This window comes from Epargyreus clarus, unplaced genomic scaffold, assembly GCF_041222505.1.
Source record: "Epargyreus clarus isolate Ecla_fem2 unplaced genomic scaffold, WU_Ecla_fem_2.2 ptg000035l, whole genome shotgun sequence".
Classification (NCBI taxonomy): domain Eukaryota; kingdom Metazoa; phylum Arthropoda; class Insecta; order Lepidoptera; family Hesperiidae; genus Epargyreus; species Epargyreus clarus.
Window position 1 is genome coordinate 9,717,007 of NW_027332240.1, and position 16,396 is coordinate 9,733,402.

The 16,396-nt window shown below is 37.1% G+C and overlaps 1 long non-coding RNA gene across 1 annotated transcript; it reads left to right on the forward strand.

The window, feature by feature from the left end:
• The first annotated feature begins 721 nt into the window (after positions 1-721).
• Positions 722-8,040, forward strand: LOC140756667 (uncharacterized). The gene is made up of 5 exons (XR_012103909.1): positions 722-751; positions 4,096-4,192; positions 5,585-5,714; positions 6,839-6,927; positions 7,748-8,040. It is a non-coding gene; the product is annotated as an uncharacterized LOC140756667 (long non-coding RNA).
• The last annotated feature ends 8,356 nt before the right edge of the window (positions 8,041-16,396 follow it).

The window sequence follows — 16,396 nt, forward strand, 5'->3', positions numbered from 1 at the left end:
TTTCTTCATACTGCATGAAATGTCTTTAAGTAGTTAGAATAATGAGCAGTAATAGCATAGCGTTCGAGCTCAGGAGTAGCAGCGCAACTGTGGTCGACCTTAGGAATGAATATTTAATCCGATCTGGGGTTGATTACGGATGCCCATGGGCGGCAGTAGCCACTTACCATCAGGTGGACTACATGCTCGTCTGCTTCTCCTATATTATAAAAAAGTACTGCATTTGGCATCTATTTTTTACGTTGTCGGTGTTTTAATATTGGACGGTTTTATGCAATGTGGCTAGATCTATTTAAATTAAATTATTTTATAGTAACAAGTTAACAACGAATATAAATTTGGTTTTCAATAAATTTTGAATAGTGACAAGCACCAAGAAACTGATGCTTGGTGTTATTAAAAGTAAAATTTCGAAAAAATATTTTTTCCATAAAATTATTTTTTCAAGTAGGTTTAAACCAAATACTTATTTTTACGTCCAAACATTCAGTACATTTAAATACATATTTGGCATGTTGTTTCATTCGATACCTAACATTGTCTATATTAATTCATAAATATCTATTACTTAAAACTTTCAAAACCAGTTATTGCATCATATTTGAATAAATCTTCGCAAATGAAAAAGCTTGCAAAGCTTAAAGACTGGTTCCGTGTCGAATGACACCGACCGTGATATTTTTATAAAAAATCAGTTGTTGGTGCAGTCAGTCAGTTATATATTACATTTGCGTGACGACGTGTGTTGAAGGTAATCAATTCCATGTTATCTATCTCGCTATCATCATAAACTGAAGCAGTGATAGCTCGGTCAAAACCCAGCCTCTTAATCAGGCGCAGGTCAAACCTCAGGTTCTTTTAAGTTATGTATATATTTAAATAATTATCATCATTTGTTATAAAATCAAATCAAATATTTTTAACGACAAGCTTTTATTACTTGTTAATAAAAAGAAACTAAAAAGTTAAAAATAATTGAAACCCGATGTATTAAATATTTGCGTTTTTATATCAGACCTATTTTTTTATAAAAGCGTGTTACATTGACGGAGGTAACAAATCAAAAAAGCATTATAAACATCCGAAATGTCTGAATCTAGCACCAAAGTACTCGTTAAGACGGTCAATACGAGCCCCAACTCGATGGGGTTGCGTCGTTTTATTACCGAGTTCCTATAGCCATCTTCGAGCTGCATCATCAGACCCTGTTTACCATCTAGCACCAAAGTACCAATAAAACGAATCATACGAACCCAAACACGATAAGGTTGTATCGCTTAATTTCCTATGGCCTTTTTCCAGCTGCATCATCAGGCCCTGATTTCTAGCAGCAAAGTTTTATTTGAAATAAAATCCGTCTTTTATTTAATAACTTTTGGTGGCGATGCAGGCTGCTGGCTGACAATAGTGTCGCTATAGTTAATATTTTTACTTTTTTGTGATATATTTGTATTTTTAAAAGAAATATATTGCATGTCACTTCTATCTATTAAGAATGAAAGGAATGCTTTATTTCTCCGACTTCCCAAAATGTATATGAGGAGTCTACAGCGATATGCAAATTCTCTAGTAAGGAGAACATGTGGCGACTTCGAAATTGTCTACATGGAGCCGTGAAAGAAGCAGTCTTCGCACTACTTATTAGTGCAGCTTCACCTATTATAATTATGTCTACTTTATAGTTGCAGTTTAGTAATCCTGACATCATTTTATCTAAAATCCTATAGAACATAAGGAAAATACATCCCGTATCTCAAGAAATTCATAAAGAGATCGTGCCATTTTCAGTAAAGTGAATTTCATCGCAGCGGTCCAAACTATGGGCCGGGACGATAGTCGAGACAAGGTATACACATGCACCTATTATTTTATCAAAGTTACCAGGGATATTATTGTCCAAATGGACTAATTATTGGCATCTACATGGACCAGAGCATGTTAAGACGAAATTGGAATTTTTTTCTGGATAGATATATGGACTCGTACTTACTTACTCCGGTGGCTCGTCGACCCGAAGTGAGTCTTGGCCTCCAATACGAGAAGTCGCCATTTCTCCCGATCCTGTGCAATTTCTTGCCAGTTGTTTTATCCTAGCTCCCTGAGGTCCCTAACTGCTTCATCTTTCCAGTGGTATTAAGGCCGTCCGACTGGTCTTAGTCCTCAGGGGTGGCAATGTACCTGTGACCAACCTTTTTTTTTTCTTTTCGAGGAGGAAACCTTCAAAAGCTAGCCGACGACGTGGGAGCGACGCCGGGTTATGTGGGATTTTTACCGCACTAAAACCCCCCCCCCGGTGGCCGTCCTCAGCGCTTGTTGGAGAACTCCGGGATCTCCAACGGAACACAACCGGAGTCCTTCAAGCGCAATGGCTGGATCGGGCTCTGCCCTGGGAGAGCGTTTGCTCCTCCCACAACATCTGCTGATTACGACGGTATGCGACCACACATACCGCCGTCCTTCCCGGGGTAGCATACTGGACGGTTCGAGCTCCCACTCTTGCCGCCCGCAACCCCGGAAGCCCCCTTTTAGTCGCCTATTACGACAGGCAGGGGATACCGTAGCCCTATTCTGGTCCCGGAACTACAGGGACAACCTGTGACCAACCTAGGACTCTAATCGTACCTGGTGATCAGAGGTCCATGAACGTCAGTAGCCACGTACCATCAGGTGGACTGCATGCTCTTTTCCTACCTGTATAATAAAATAACATTCGTCCAACTCCTGATCATTCGATGTTACGTTTGTACAGCCTATTTGATGGTAAGGAACCAAGGAGGTGTGTTGTCAACCCTAGAAAATAGTTCGACCTGCGTTTCGTAGTAAATGCGTTGCTGCCCTTGCTAAGTTGGAACACCTCGGATAAGTATGTCTCACGCGCATCAAATCAAATCAAAAAACCAAATCAATTTTTTTTATTCAAAATAGGTTCTTTACAGAGCACTTTTTGAAAGTCTATACAACTACCACCACTTCACAAGATGTTTCCTTATGGAGAAGAAACGGCGAAAAAAACTCCATAACACACATCTTTAAAAAAAAAAATGTTTCATACAATGGCTCTTAACCTTGTGGTACATGTGGAGCTGGGGCTGCTTCAGACCACACCGTCATATCAATCAAATAATCACTCAGCCTAGAGTACCTACGATTTTTTACATAGCGTCCGTTTAATTACAAGTTTAAACTTTTTCTGTGAGATTCAAGATGTGGTCGGGTATTTTATTGTAGTAGCCAATACCCATGACTATGTACCATCGCTTACACCAGAAGGAGCAGGATAACACTGCTGTTATTTCATATACGTTTGGTTTGAACATAGATAAGTATAGATATCTCATCGCCTTGTCATTTAATTTAATGGCTGTCATGGTGTAATTTACGCGGAACAATGCCGACATCTGCAGATAAGTGGTGCAATTACACGGAATCGAAGGAAAAGTGCGGAGAAATATCGTTTCATTCGTAAATGCTCTAAAAAATACATTTTTTTAAGATTTTTCACGACGGACCACGAAAATAGATGACAGTGACAATTTCAATTGTCAAAACTGGTTACATTTTCTTGTTAGGAGTGAATAATCTTTACTGATCTATGGGTTTGGATGACAATACACGATTAGGTTAGTGACGTCGTATTAAATCCAATATGGCGTATCAATTTATGTCATGCCCCATGTTTTAAGAAGAAAAACAAAATGATGTTAGTAAAAAGCTTGCTTTAAAAAACTTATAAACACATCATTATCATCATTAACTCATTACTGCCCCACTGTTGGACGCAGGTATCCTCTCAGAATGAGAAGGATAAGGCCATAGTTCACCGCGCTGGCCAAATGCGAATTGGTAGACTTCACATACCTTTGAAAACTATTCTATTTAAGATATCTCCGTTATACAAGTTTTTTCACGATGTTTTCCTTTAATGTTTAAGCAAGAGATAATTAATTTTTCGTATGCACATAACTTTGAATAATCAGAGGTGCCTAGGATTTGATCCCTGGACACCTTATAAATAAAATTAACTCTTATTTGACATAAGTGACTTTCCTGTTTAGATGATTACCAAAACACTAAAAGAATATGTTATTATTACAGATGGCATCGATAACTCATCTAGGATTGTTGGCGCTGATGTTAGTGGGTTTTGCCACATCCCAGCTGGAAACCAAGACGATGTTCAGTGGAGATCAAAGTTGGTATAAATTTTCGAAAGGTAGAACCAGTTTGGTTCGTCCAGTGGAGTACCACCGCCACGTTTATTTACAGCATAAATCAGTGTCTTTTTTATAATATATGAGTAGCAGACGAGCATGCAGTCCACGTGATGGTAAGTGGCTACTGCCGCCCATGGACATCTGTAATCAACCCCAGATAGGATTAGATATTCCTACCTGAGGTCGGCCACAGATGCGCCGCTACCCCTGAGGACTAAGTTGGAACGCCTTGGAAAAATATGTCCCCCTTACCACACTCATCAAAACGGAACACAGCAGCGCCTAACACTGCTGTTATTAGGCAGATATAGGTGTGGCGGTGGTGCCGCCGGAGTCGAACCACAAAGGGTTCTACCACCTTCACGTTTCGGTTGCTACAATAACAAATATGTAAACATAAGAATACCATGAAAATAAATAGAGATCGCCGAACAAGAAACCGCTTTTTTTGGCGTTTTTTGCTTTATCTCCATCCATCCATCCATCAGCCTTTAATAGTCCACTGTTGGACATAGGCCTCCCCTAGTCTGCGCCACTCCGACCGGTCTTGGGCCGTCTGCATCCAGCGGTTACCCGCCATCCGCTTCAGGTCGTCAGTCCACCAGGTAGGGGGGCGTCCTGTACTCCTTTTGCCGAGACGTGGTCTCCATTCGAGGACCTTCCTACCCTCCTATTTCCTCTATATTTCCTCGTTACTAATTCTATAGCGTAGGGAAATACCGAGCATAGCTCTCTCCATAGCTTGCTGAGCGACTAGAGTCGTCGTATAAGGCTCACAGTGAAAGACCATGCTTTATCTATTGAACTGTAATAGGTAGACAATTTTCACAATCAGTTTCTTCTATGGCAATAAGTTAACAAATGCTAAAAATAAAAAAATAAATGTAAATACATATTACGGTGGTACCGATCCATCCGTGGGCGAGTTCGGAACGCAATTGGCCAATTATTTTTATAATAACTAGCTTAGGTCATCTGTACCCTTACCATAAGTTTTCAAAACATCCCACAATTTTACGTTACGTTTACTCAGTCTATTATTCTGTTCCGTTTGCTTTAGTAGACTGAATAAACGTTAAGTAAGTGCTCAAGTCTTCTTGTCTGCCTCACATGTTCGCAAAAAAGAGAGACAAAACATAAAGCGCCATTTTGTAAATTTAGACATTTAATGTTTTGTTACTGACACTATAGTTCTGGTACAATCCGCTAGGGGCGCTGATTGGAATTTGTACCAAATACGTAAACAAATACCAAAACAGTCATATTTGTCAAAACGTAAAATCGCATGGTAAGGGTATGCTATGGTATGGGCATGGTATGGTAATCATCTGTAATTATCCTAATAGAAGTTTCTTTCTTTCTTCTTCCAGCTACTACAAATCAAGCGAAGGCGTGCAAAACAAATTTAGGCGTTGACGGCCTCTGTGTCCATCCCTCTTTTTGCAATGACGAGACATATGAAATAGAGTCCGGAGGTATCATCTTAGAGAGTCAGCTAAGGTACACCATTTATTAAGTGTAAAATACTCTTACATCTGAATCGATCTCGCTATCGAGGACGGATGTATTTTACGACAGTGTTCCGCAAACTTTTTGTATTCAAGGTACATCTATGAAAACTAAATTTTTTGGAGGTAGGTACACCACAAATTAAAAATTAGTTATTTATGGAAACCAAAGAATTGGATGAACGGAAAAAAACGCCTCGCCAGTGCGCTCGCGTGATGTGTGTAGATATTTTACATACTAAAAAACGTAAAAAAGCGTAAAAACGGTAAAAAATGTTTAAAAGCTGTGACGGATAGTAACACAACTCAGAAATATTTTCTAAAGATGTTAAATAATTTTTTATTTGACTATAGAGCTTCTACTCCTTTGACTACAGCATTTTCACCGGCCCAATGGATGATAGGTCGTCCCAATGGACGACAACCACCAAAGCGACAACGCAATCGTTGTCGGTTACATCTATTGTCTTCAACATCTGTAGCCACTTCACCATCTTTATCCGCTGTAGCCAAGAATTATGTTTTGAACGCTCAAACGAACCAGTGTAAACAATTTAATGGCAAAATAAATGTAATTTTTTTACTAGCAGATAAAGTCTTGGTAAAATATTATTTCCTTAATGGTATTAAACATACTTGGAAAATGGGTATTATTAAAGAATGTTTAGGCTCACGTATGTTCTATGTGTATATTGATAATTCAAATATGTATGTTATAAAGCATGCTGATCAGTTATTAGTGTATAAAGGAAACTCATCTTCCGAGGAATGTGATCTGATCCGATGATATTAGTGTCTCGGGACACTGCGTGACCAGTAGAGTAGAGTCACGAGAATATTGTCCGACAGCTCCGGAAGCTCAGGTCCAAAATGTTAGTGGGGAGGAAAGTCCGGATTCTGATAATGAATTTGTCGATGCAAATTCCGGTTCGGGAAATGAGTTTTTGTTGAGGGAGGCCAAAATAGAGAAAGAGATATTGTGATATATGAAGAAATGTTTTATGACACATGTGGAGTTGGTTGTCAAGGATTTAAGAATTATAATGTATTCGCGGTATTTTATTACACATTTATATTACATAAAGTCCATTAAATAATCTGTTTAATTGATTCAAGGATGGATGCTGGATGCAATTCCGAAACAGAATGGTGCTGTTCCGAAGTGAATTTAACTAAAATTTCCCCGCCAAAACCTGAGCAGTAAGGTAACTATTTGTTTTTTTTTTTACAAATTTGATTTAATGTTTATTAAAGAGACGCTTTCTACACTCAAAGTGCCATACTAGGATTCTGTGTGGTTAGCCACTTACCATCAGGTGGACTGCATGTTCGTCTGCTACTCCGATATTATAAAAAAAATAGACTTCTATGTCACTACAAAGTAAAAAATAATTCAAATAAATGTTGGTTGAGTGTAGAAAGCCACAGTTATGTAGTCGGTGCTCAATACATTTCGTTTGATAACGGCGTAAACAGCGTGTCCAATATGAGCGCCGACTACAGAAATATTTACTAAACCAACATTTATTTCAATTATTTTTTAGTTTATAGTGACATAGAAGTCGGTTTTATTTTTTTGTTATTTTTTACCCTTTTTAGTGTTGGCATACTAATGTTTATATTAATATAACATAAAATTGTATAAACGTGATCGTAAGTATAAAGTAAAACGTAAGGTCTGAATTCATACGGATTGGACCCAACCGCTCGCAGGGCGCTGCCGCGCCCTGCTCGCTTGGTTCTATTTTGTCTAATATGTTCCAACCTAACCTGACCTTTTCAATACGAAACACTATAGGCGAGGCTATATGAAATACTATGTTATTGACTAGGTTATATGTGCATAGGCTATAATATCACCAATGTGTATTTTGCTCCAAAATACAGCAAGCATCAAGGCATATTGACTCTACGCTTAATCTTTAAGTGACGCAACTGCGGAGGGTAATGTTTCGAGTGTCGAGTGTATGTATATATATGCGCATATATATATAAATGAATATTATAAGTTGTTTTCTGTTTTAGGAACGAGTCGCCTCCCACAACCAAATGGGTCCAGATACAAGAAATACATATACATACGAGTAAAGAGTTTTTTTATAAGATTTTTTATATATACAATATAAGAATGTTAGATGAGCATGCAGTCCATCTGATCAACCCCAAATTAAGTCGATTAAGAGTCCTACCTTAGGACGGCTACAAATGCGCCGCTACTCCTGAGAACTGAGCTAGAATGTCTCGGAAAGTTATGTCTCCCAGACCCTTCAAACCAGAACACAGCAGCGCTTAACGCTGCTGTTATTAAGTGCCGTGGTGGTGCCGGCTTTTACCACTTTGAATTACCAAACTAGCATTTAGTTAACCATATAGGACATCCCCTGCCGTAAATATAATTCCTTCTGTTATATATTTTTCATTATATTTTTCATCTATATTCTCTGTCACAAATTATGTAAAACAATATTCTTCTTTTATTTATTTAACTTTATATAGTTTCAAAATAGATTGTAGCATGTCGTCCTGCTTTTATTAGTGTAAAGTGTTTATTTATAAAACATTTAAATCAAACATGCCATGTATTTTATTTAACCCTTACACTAAGTTTCTCTAAAATGATACAACTGTCATAATTATCTTTTTAACCTTCTGCGACTCAGGTGACTTTTCCTTCTTTCTTTTCTGACTTTATACTTAAAGGAATTTCATGCAGTATTAAGAAACACCGTTTCACTGAATATTGTTGGCAAATTATAATATTTTATAGCACTCTGTGACCTAAACCCGCATTTTAGCCACGCATTTCTGTGTCCAAAGTAGCCGATTTTTACACCGTACGAATATTAATACACTACCCTCACAGTTGAAAAAAATAAACATAGCTATGAACGTTTCATACTTTTAAATGCCATTTAAAAATTAAAAGTGAGTAATGAGTATTTTGTTTAAAGCTATAATTATTTTAATATTTTATTTTGGACGTATTTATAAATGTTTTTGCCATTGTGTACATACTAAGCAATAGCATCACTATAAGACTAACTATTGGGCTTTATCGAATTTTATTGTTTGTTTTGACTGTGTTTGTTTTATTTTCGCTACACAGTAGGAGATATTTAAATTAGGAATCGTTATCAAAATTAGCCATAATACTACTCCAGTAGAATCTCGACTAAGCGACCTATTTGTTGTCGTATTTGACAGTTGTTGATTATTGAGTTTATGAAGAAAAGCTATTTAAACCGATTTAGGAAGGTGATGTTTTTCGACTATATCTTTGTTACGTATGTATTTTTCATTCTTTGGCAAACTCAAACGACTTCATTAATTTTGATACATGATGTGTCGCTGAATTCCTCTAAATTGTGGCGATAACGTAGGTTATATTTTTAGCAATCGGGTTTTTGTTTTTTATAGTAACTATTTTGTTGCGATTTGGCGACTTTCCGGAATTTAAATGCACAAGTCACACAAAATGTGGCTGATCTATAAGGGTTATTACAAAGTTACTTGTTCACGTATCACAATCCGAACAATCGCGAATATTTATAACTAAGGTCCGGGTAATCGATTTTCTACTGTATCACTAGTATTAGTTATGTATTAGTACATTATGTGATTGCTTATCATATGTTTCTTTAATACGCCCGTATGTAGCCTAAATGGCTTGATAGATTTCGACGTATGTGTGGTGTTAGATTTGTCTTTATCACAAGTGCAGAATAATTACTAAATTTTCTAAATTTCAATGGTTTTGGTTGTGTCACATTTTTATTGCTTTTTTTAGTTCATAATTTTTTGTTTCAATCATTTATAAGTTTCAAAATAATTATCATATTTTTTCATATTTCTTCACAAGTATAAGCGGGTTTATGTCACACGAGCTATAAAATAGTATACGATACCTGTGACAAAAGTAGCCTATTATCTGCACGGCGTTTAGCACCCTCGCTGCGCTCGGGCGCTAACTTCACGCCGTGCAAAAATAGGCTACTTTGGCCACGCGTATCGTAATGTACTATTTCTTGTTAATTAGGGTTCCGTACCCAAAGGGTAAAAACAGAACCCTATTACTAAGACTTCGCTGTCTGTCCGTCTGTCCGTCTGTCCGTCTGTCACAGGGCTCTACTGCTTAAACCGTAATAGATAGACACATGAAATTGACAGAGGAGGCATAACGGTGGCAGCTATAACAACAAATACTAAAAATAAAATAAAGTTGAATATTAAAGGGGGTCTCCATACAACAAACCGGATTTTTTCGGCATTTTTCGATCAAACTGTTAAACTGTATTAGGAAGACGGTTGAAATTTTTACAATATGTTTACTACTATAACTGGTATTATAATAAATACAAATAAGAACCATAAAACATATTTTAATATACTTATTTTAATTTTATTATACTTTGATTACGTATAATCGTCGTCCCATCGTCACCCCAACGCCATCTATTTGTGTGTTATATAACTAAGTATTGTTGAAAATGTACGTTTCATTCATCATCACCCCAACGCCATCTATTGTTGTTTCATATGACTAAGTATTGTTGAAAATCATAAAATGAATTAAAATAATGAACATTTGGTAGTACGGAAGCCTCCATGTGCGAGTTCGACTCGTACTTGGCGAATTATTTTTATGTTTGCATATATATGCAAACATAAAAGCTTTAAAAACTTTTTGTTGTAGTAATTTTAGATAGACAGACATAATTGTATTATTTACGGCTAATGCAGTCGCTACCAACCGCATTAGATGGTATTGAAAGTAGCGCTCTCTCGACATCACGATTCGAAAATTGACTAAAAGAAAATAGTGGATAATTTGGATTGAGAATATGAGAAAGGCGATTAAGAGTATTTTCTTTTGTTTTGGCATCTATGCAAGAAGTGACGGAAAAATGACAATTTAAATTGTTTAAATCAAGATTGTGCGGAAGAGATTTTTTTGTTGATTTCCCAATTCCTAATGTTTTAAGAAATTTCCAGACCTTGCTAGGGTCTTCATCTCTACACATCATATTACAGCGATTTCTTGCAGATTTATATCGTTCGAGATTATCGTCGCTGGCATCTGACTTATATTTCGATTTAGCAGAATTTTTCTTATTTATTAACACTCTAACGTCGTCAGTGAGCCATGGAGCTGGTGGTATATTACGTATTTTAATTTGAAATTTGCAACCAACCTTATTTTTTGCGAGATTTTAAGGTACTATATATACAACTTTATTTTATAACTGCTTAAAAAATAATAAATTTGATGGTATTTACTATCAGCGACATATAACTTATCTTATAGGTTATCAACTTGACCCAAACGTCAACACATATTTTCTCATTATATATGTACAGTTTCATGTGTCCATATGCTTTTATATAGATATTCATCACTCATAACTTAGTTACTTTATTTGAATTATTATTATGATTTTCTTTTATTTATTAATCTTTATTGTTTTCTAACATCTCTGCTTTTCCAGTTGACAGTTTGACAGGCCACAAACTGGTGGCCATTTGTGGCCTGTCAAACTGTCAACTATATTTCATCATTTAGTCGATTTCGTACCGCTTACAAGGTTACAAGAACAACTTTAGGTACAAGAATTTTAAATAAATAAGAAACCCCAAACGTGAAGGTGGTAGAACTCTTTGTGCTTCGACTCCGGCGGCACCACCGCTACGCGTATTTCTGCGTAGTGTTAAGTGCTGCTGTGTTCTGGTTTGGTGTATTAAGGGAGACATACTTTTCCGAAGCATTCCAGCTTAGTCCTCTTGGGCAGCGGCGCAACTGTGGCCGACCTTAGGTAGGAACATAATCCTGCCTGGGATTGATTAGAGATGTCCATGAGCGGCGGTGGCCACTTACCATCAGGTCACTGCATGCTCGTCTGCAACTCTCATATTTAAAAAAGGGAACTTTCTTTTGGAAGGGTGACTCACAACACTCAGACCCAAAAATGTTTTTTTATTATATAATATGCCCCTTTAAGACCCTTACATTAATTTATTTAAATTATACGTATTTGCATTCCAAATTTGAAATTAATCGGTCCATACAAACAGGCAGATGAACATACGAGTTGTTATGTATGTTGGTAGTGATTAATTGATGTAGTGTGGGTATATTGATTTACTTTTGTACTAATATGTCACTCGTAATAAATGGTGTTCATTCCTGCAATTAAATGTATTTTTGTCGAAATACCAAGTTATAACAGTGGCGACGAGTAAATTTCGCGAAATGTCCGTCGTAAATGTTGCGAATATTGTTTTGCCCGGAAAGTTTGACGCCCAGAAGGACAATTGGGAGAACTATCGAGAGCAACTATTTTTCGCATTGGAAGCGGCGGGAAGCTTAGAGAGCGTGCAGAAAAGGGCCCTATTTTTGTCCCAATGTGGAAAAGAAACCTTTTCGTTAATTGTATCGCTGTTATCACCAAGAAAACCGAGTGAAGTTTCGTTTGAAGAAATTGTTCAATTACTGAACAAGTTTTTTGTACCTACACCGCACCCGATATTAGAAACTGAGAAATTTTATGCAAGAAAACAAAAAACAAGCGAATCAATCACTAGTTTTTTGGCATCTTTACATGAGATAAGTTCCAAATGCAAATTCGAAGATATAAGACGGCGCATATTAGAACAGTTAATTCTTGGAGTAAATGACGAAAGCTTAAAGAAAGAACTATTGAAAATTAAATTAGATGAATTAACTTATGACCGAGTAGTGCAACAGGCTTTGAATTTTGAATCTATGCAGTTAAATAAATGTATGGGAAATACTGTGGTGCACCAAGACACATTTCAGGGTATTGCACGGAATGAAAATGAGCCAATGGATGTAAATGCAATTAGTATCAAAATATGGTGACCGTCAGAATGGCCGGTCACTACTCATATTTTACATCGAAATAATTACTAAGAGTTGCTACCTAGTTGCTACTAGTTGCTATTAGTTGCTACTAATTGCTACCTTCGATTAAAAAAAGATAAACTACTTTTTAAGGTGACCGGCCATTCTGACATCAGGATGGCCGGTCACCTATCCAGTGAGAAGAAACTGCGCAAATAAATAGAGTTTTTTTGTAATCAATAGTTGCTACCAAATTGCTACCTTCATATGCATCGTATTGGACTTCATAGCTTTTAAGGATAAAAAAATATTACGGATTTAATATAAGAGGACTAAACGCCTGTATAATGTATAAGCATAATAGGTTTAATTTCGGGTTTTCTCTTTTAATTATACAGGCGTATTAGGCGTTTAGTCCTCTTATATTAAATCCGTAATAATTTTTTTTCCTTAAAAGCTTTGAAGTCCAATACGATGCATATGTAGGTAGTAATTTGGTAGCAACTATTGATTACAAAAAAACTCTATTCATTTGCGTAGTTTCTACTCACTGGATAGGTGACCGGCCATCCTGATGTCAGAATGGCCGGTCACCTTAAAAAGTAGTTTATCTTTTTTTAATCGAAGGTAGCAATTAGTAGCAACTAATAGCAACTAGTAGCAACTAGGTAGCAACTCTTAGTAATTATTTCGATGTAAAATATGGGTAGTGACCGGCCATTCTGACGGTCACAAAATATGTCCACACTGTGCCAAGCGTCATGGAGACAGGAAATGTCGTTTTTTAAACGCGATCTGTCATAAATGTAATAAGAGAGGCCACATAAAGGCGGCCTGTAGTACCGGAAAATCAAAGATGCAGGTGGACAAATATAGAAATGGAAGAGGTGGCACAGCAATGGAATATTTGTTAGAGGAGCCAAAAGAGGATACCAGTGGTATGAATGATGGGGCATGTACAGCAGTTTATTGTAATACTGTGAGGTCGAAGCCATATATGGTAGATGTGAGAGTTAACGGAGTACAGATTGCTATGGAAGTAGACTCCGGGTCAGCACATTCCATTCTACCATATAGTGTTTATTTGAGACATGTAGAGATGTTTCCTGATAATTTAATACCATGTAAGAGTAACTTGGTAACCTGGACTAATGAAAAGTTAAATATTAAGGGGGAAATAATGGTTGTCGTTGAATTTAATAAAAAAAAAGTTAAGTTACCTCTGCTAGTAAGCTGCGGTAAGGGACCAGCCCTACTAGGACGCACATGGTTTGAGGATTTGGGAATATCACTACAGGGAATAAATGCAATATGTGATAAAGAAATTGTTAGTGTTGTTAACAATAAATTTCCTCAATTATTTGATAACAAGATGGATGAGTATAGTGGTCCGACAGTGCACATAGATGTAAGACCTGAAGTGCGTCCAGTGTTTCAGCGGGTTCGTCCAGTGCCATTTCCATTGAGAACTAAAGTGGCTGACGAGTTAAAGAGGATGATCAGAGATGGTATTATCACACCGGTGAAACATTCACGTTGGGCAACTCCCTTGAGAATTGTGCCAAAGGCCGACGGAACGTTAAGATTATGCGGGGATTACAGAAGCACAGTTAATATAGCATGTATAGCAGATAGTTATCCCTTGCCCACGGCAAACGAAGCTTTTTTTCAACTTTCAGGTGCGAAATGTTTCACAAAAATTGACCTTAAACATGCTTACAACCAGTTAAAAGTTGATGAAGAGACGGCAGAACTACTTACTTTAAATACACCTTTAGGGTTAATGAGGATGAATCGTCTGGCATATGGGGTGAATGCAGCTACAGCAATATTTCAACGGTTAATGAGCTCTTTACTAGTGGGCATAGAAGGAGTTGCATGCTTGTTAGATGACATTGTAATATCTGGCATCAATATGGAAGAACATGATCAACGTGTCCTGAATGTTTGTCAAAGACTTAATGAGGTTGGACTGCGGCTCAACATTAAGAAGTGCATGTTTGCAGTGAACCGCGTGGCCTTTTTGGGTTATGAAATTGACAGTGAAGGTATTCATCCTTCGAAAGAAAAGGTTCAAGAGATCAAAGAAAAGTCAATTCCTAGAAATAAAACAGAACTAAAAGCTTTCTTAGGCTTGTATAATTTTTATGAAAGATTTATGATGAGCAAAGCATCATTGATGCAACCATTATACAAATTATTAAAAGACAGGGTTAAATGGTATTGGGGAAAAGAAGAACAAGAAGCTTTTGAAAAAGCAAAATCACAATTAACATCAGATTTGACCCTGGTCCATTACAATTTAGAGAGGGAGTTAATAATGTTATGTGATTCCAGTGACTATGGGCTGGGAGCAATGTTAGTACATAAAATGTCTGATAGTACAGAGAGACCAGTTATTATGAGTTCGAGGACATTGCAAGATCATGAACGTCGCTATGCTCAAATTGATAAGGAAGCATTAGCTATAATGTTTGGCCTAAAGAAATTTAGACAATATTTGTTAGGTCGTAAATTTACCATATATACAGACCATAAGCCCCTATTAGGCATATTTGGTCCAGAAAAGCCTATACCTGATTTAGTATCAGCAAGAATGCTCAGATGGGCGCTCACACTTAATACCTTTAACTATACACTGTGTTATCGCCCTGGCAAGGAAATGGGAAATGTGGATAGCCTGAGTAGGTGGCCTACCCAATGTAATCCTAATGATTGTGAAAAGGAAGAAGACATATTTTTATTTGAACAGTTGGACATTACTAGCATTAATTCAAAGGAAATAGCTAAAGAGACAGGAAATGATCAAGTTTTAAAAAAAGTAAAGTTTTTTTTGTTACATGGATGGCCAACAGTTGTCGAAGATCAACTATTGCCATATTACAGAAAAAGAGAAAGCCTATCGCTGAATAAAGAGTGTATTCTATGGGCAAATAGAGTTATTATACCAAAAGTGATGCAAAAAGAAATTTTGAATATACTGCACGAGGGGCATAATGGAATCGTACAAATGAAAATGATGGCAAGAGCATATCTTTGGTTTCCTTCATTAGACAGTGATATAGAGAACATGGTAGCGAGCTGTGACTTATGCCAGTTAAACAGAAATAACCCTCCATGTACTGAACATCATTGGCCAGATGCTACAAAACCTTGGTCAAGAGTGCATATAGATTTTATGGGTCCATTCATGGGTAAAACCTTTCTAATATTAGTAGATGCATACAGTAAATGGCCTATTATTGAAATTATGCCATCAATGTCCAGTAAAAGTGTAGTTACTGTGCTTAGGAAGGCTTGTGCAGATCATGGGTTGCCTGAGTTTGTGATATCAGATAATGGACTTGCATTTACCGGACAAGAGTTTCAGGAATTTGTAACCAAAAATAACATTAAGCACATTACAGGTGCCCCATATCATCCTGCCACAAATGGGCAGGTGGAACGGATGATACAGTCAATTAAGCTAAGACTAAAGAAGCAGATAGATATGCCTTGGGCAGAGCGAGTAGCGAAAATGCTATTTCATATGCGTACTGCTCCAAGTACTGTGACGGGAAAGACCCCTGCCGAGATGTTGAATGGCAGGAAGTACAGAACAGCATTGACACTGTTACATCCGGACTTAGATACAAGCACAGACCTAGAAATAACGGGGGAAGAAGGTAGAAGAGAAGTAAGGAAAAAGCACTTTGAAATAGGAGACCATGTTTTATTAAGAATGTACAACATGAATGTAAAATGGCAGCGTGGAGTAGTAACCCGAAATGTGGCACCAGCATTATATGAAGTGCGGGCCCAGGATGGTACATTAC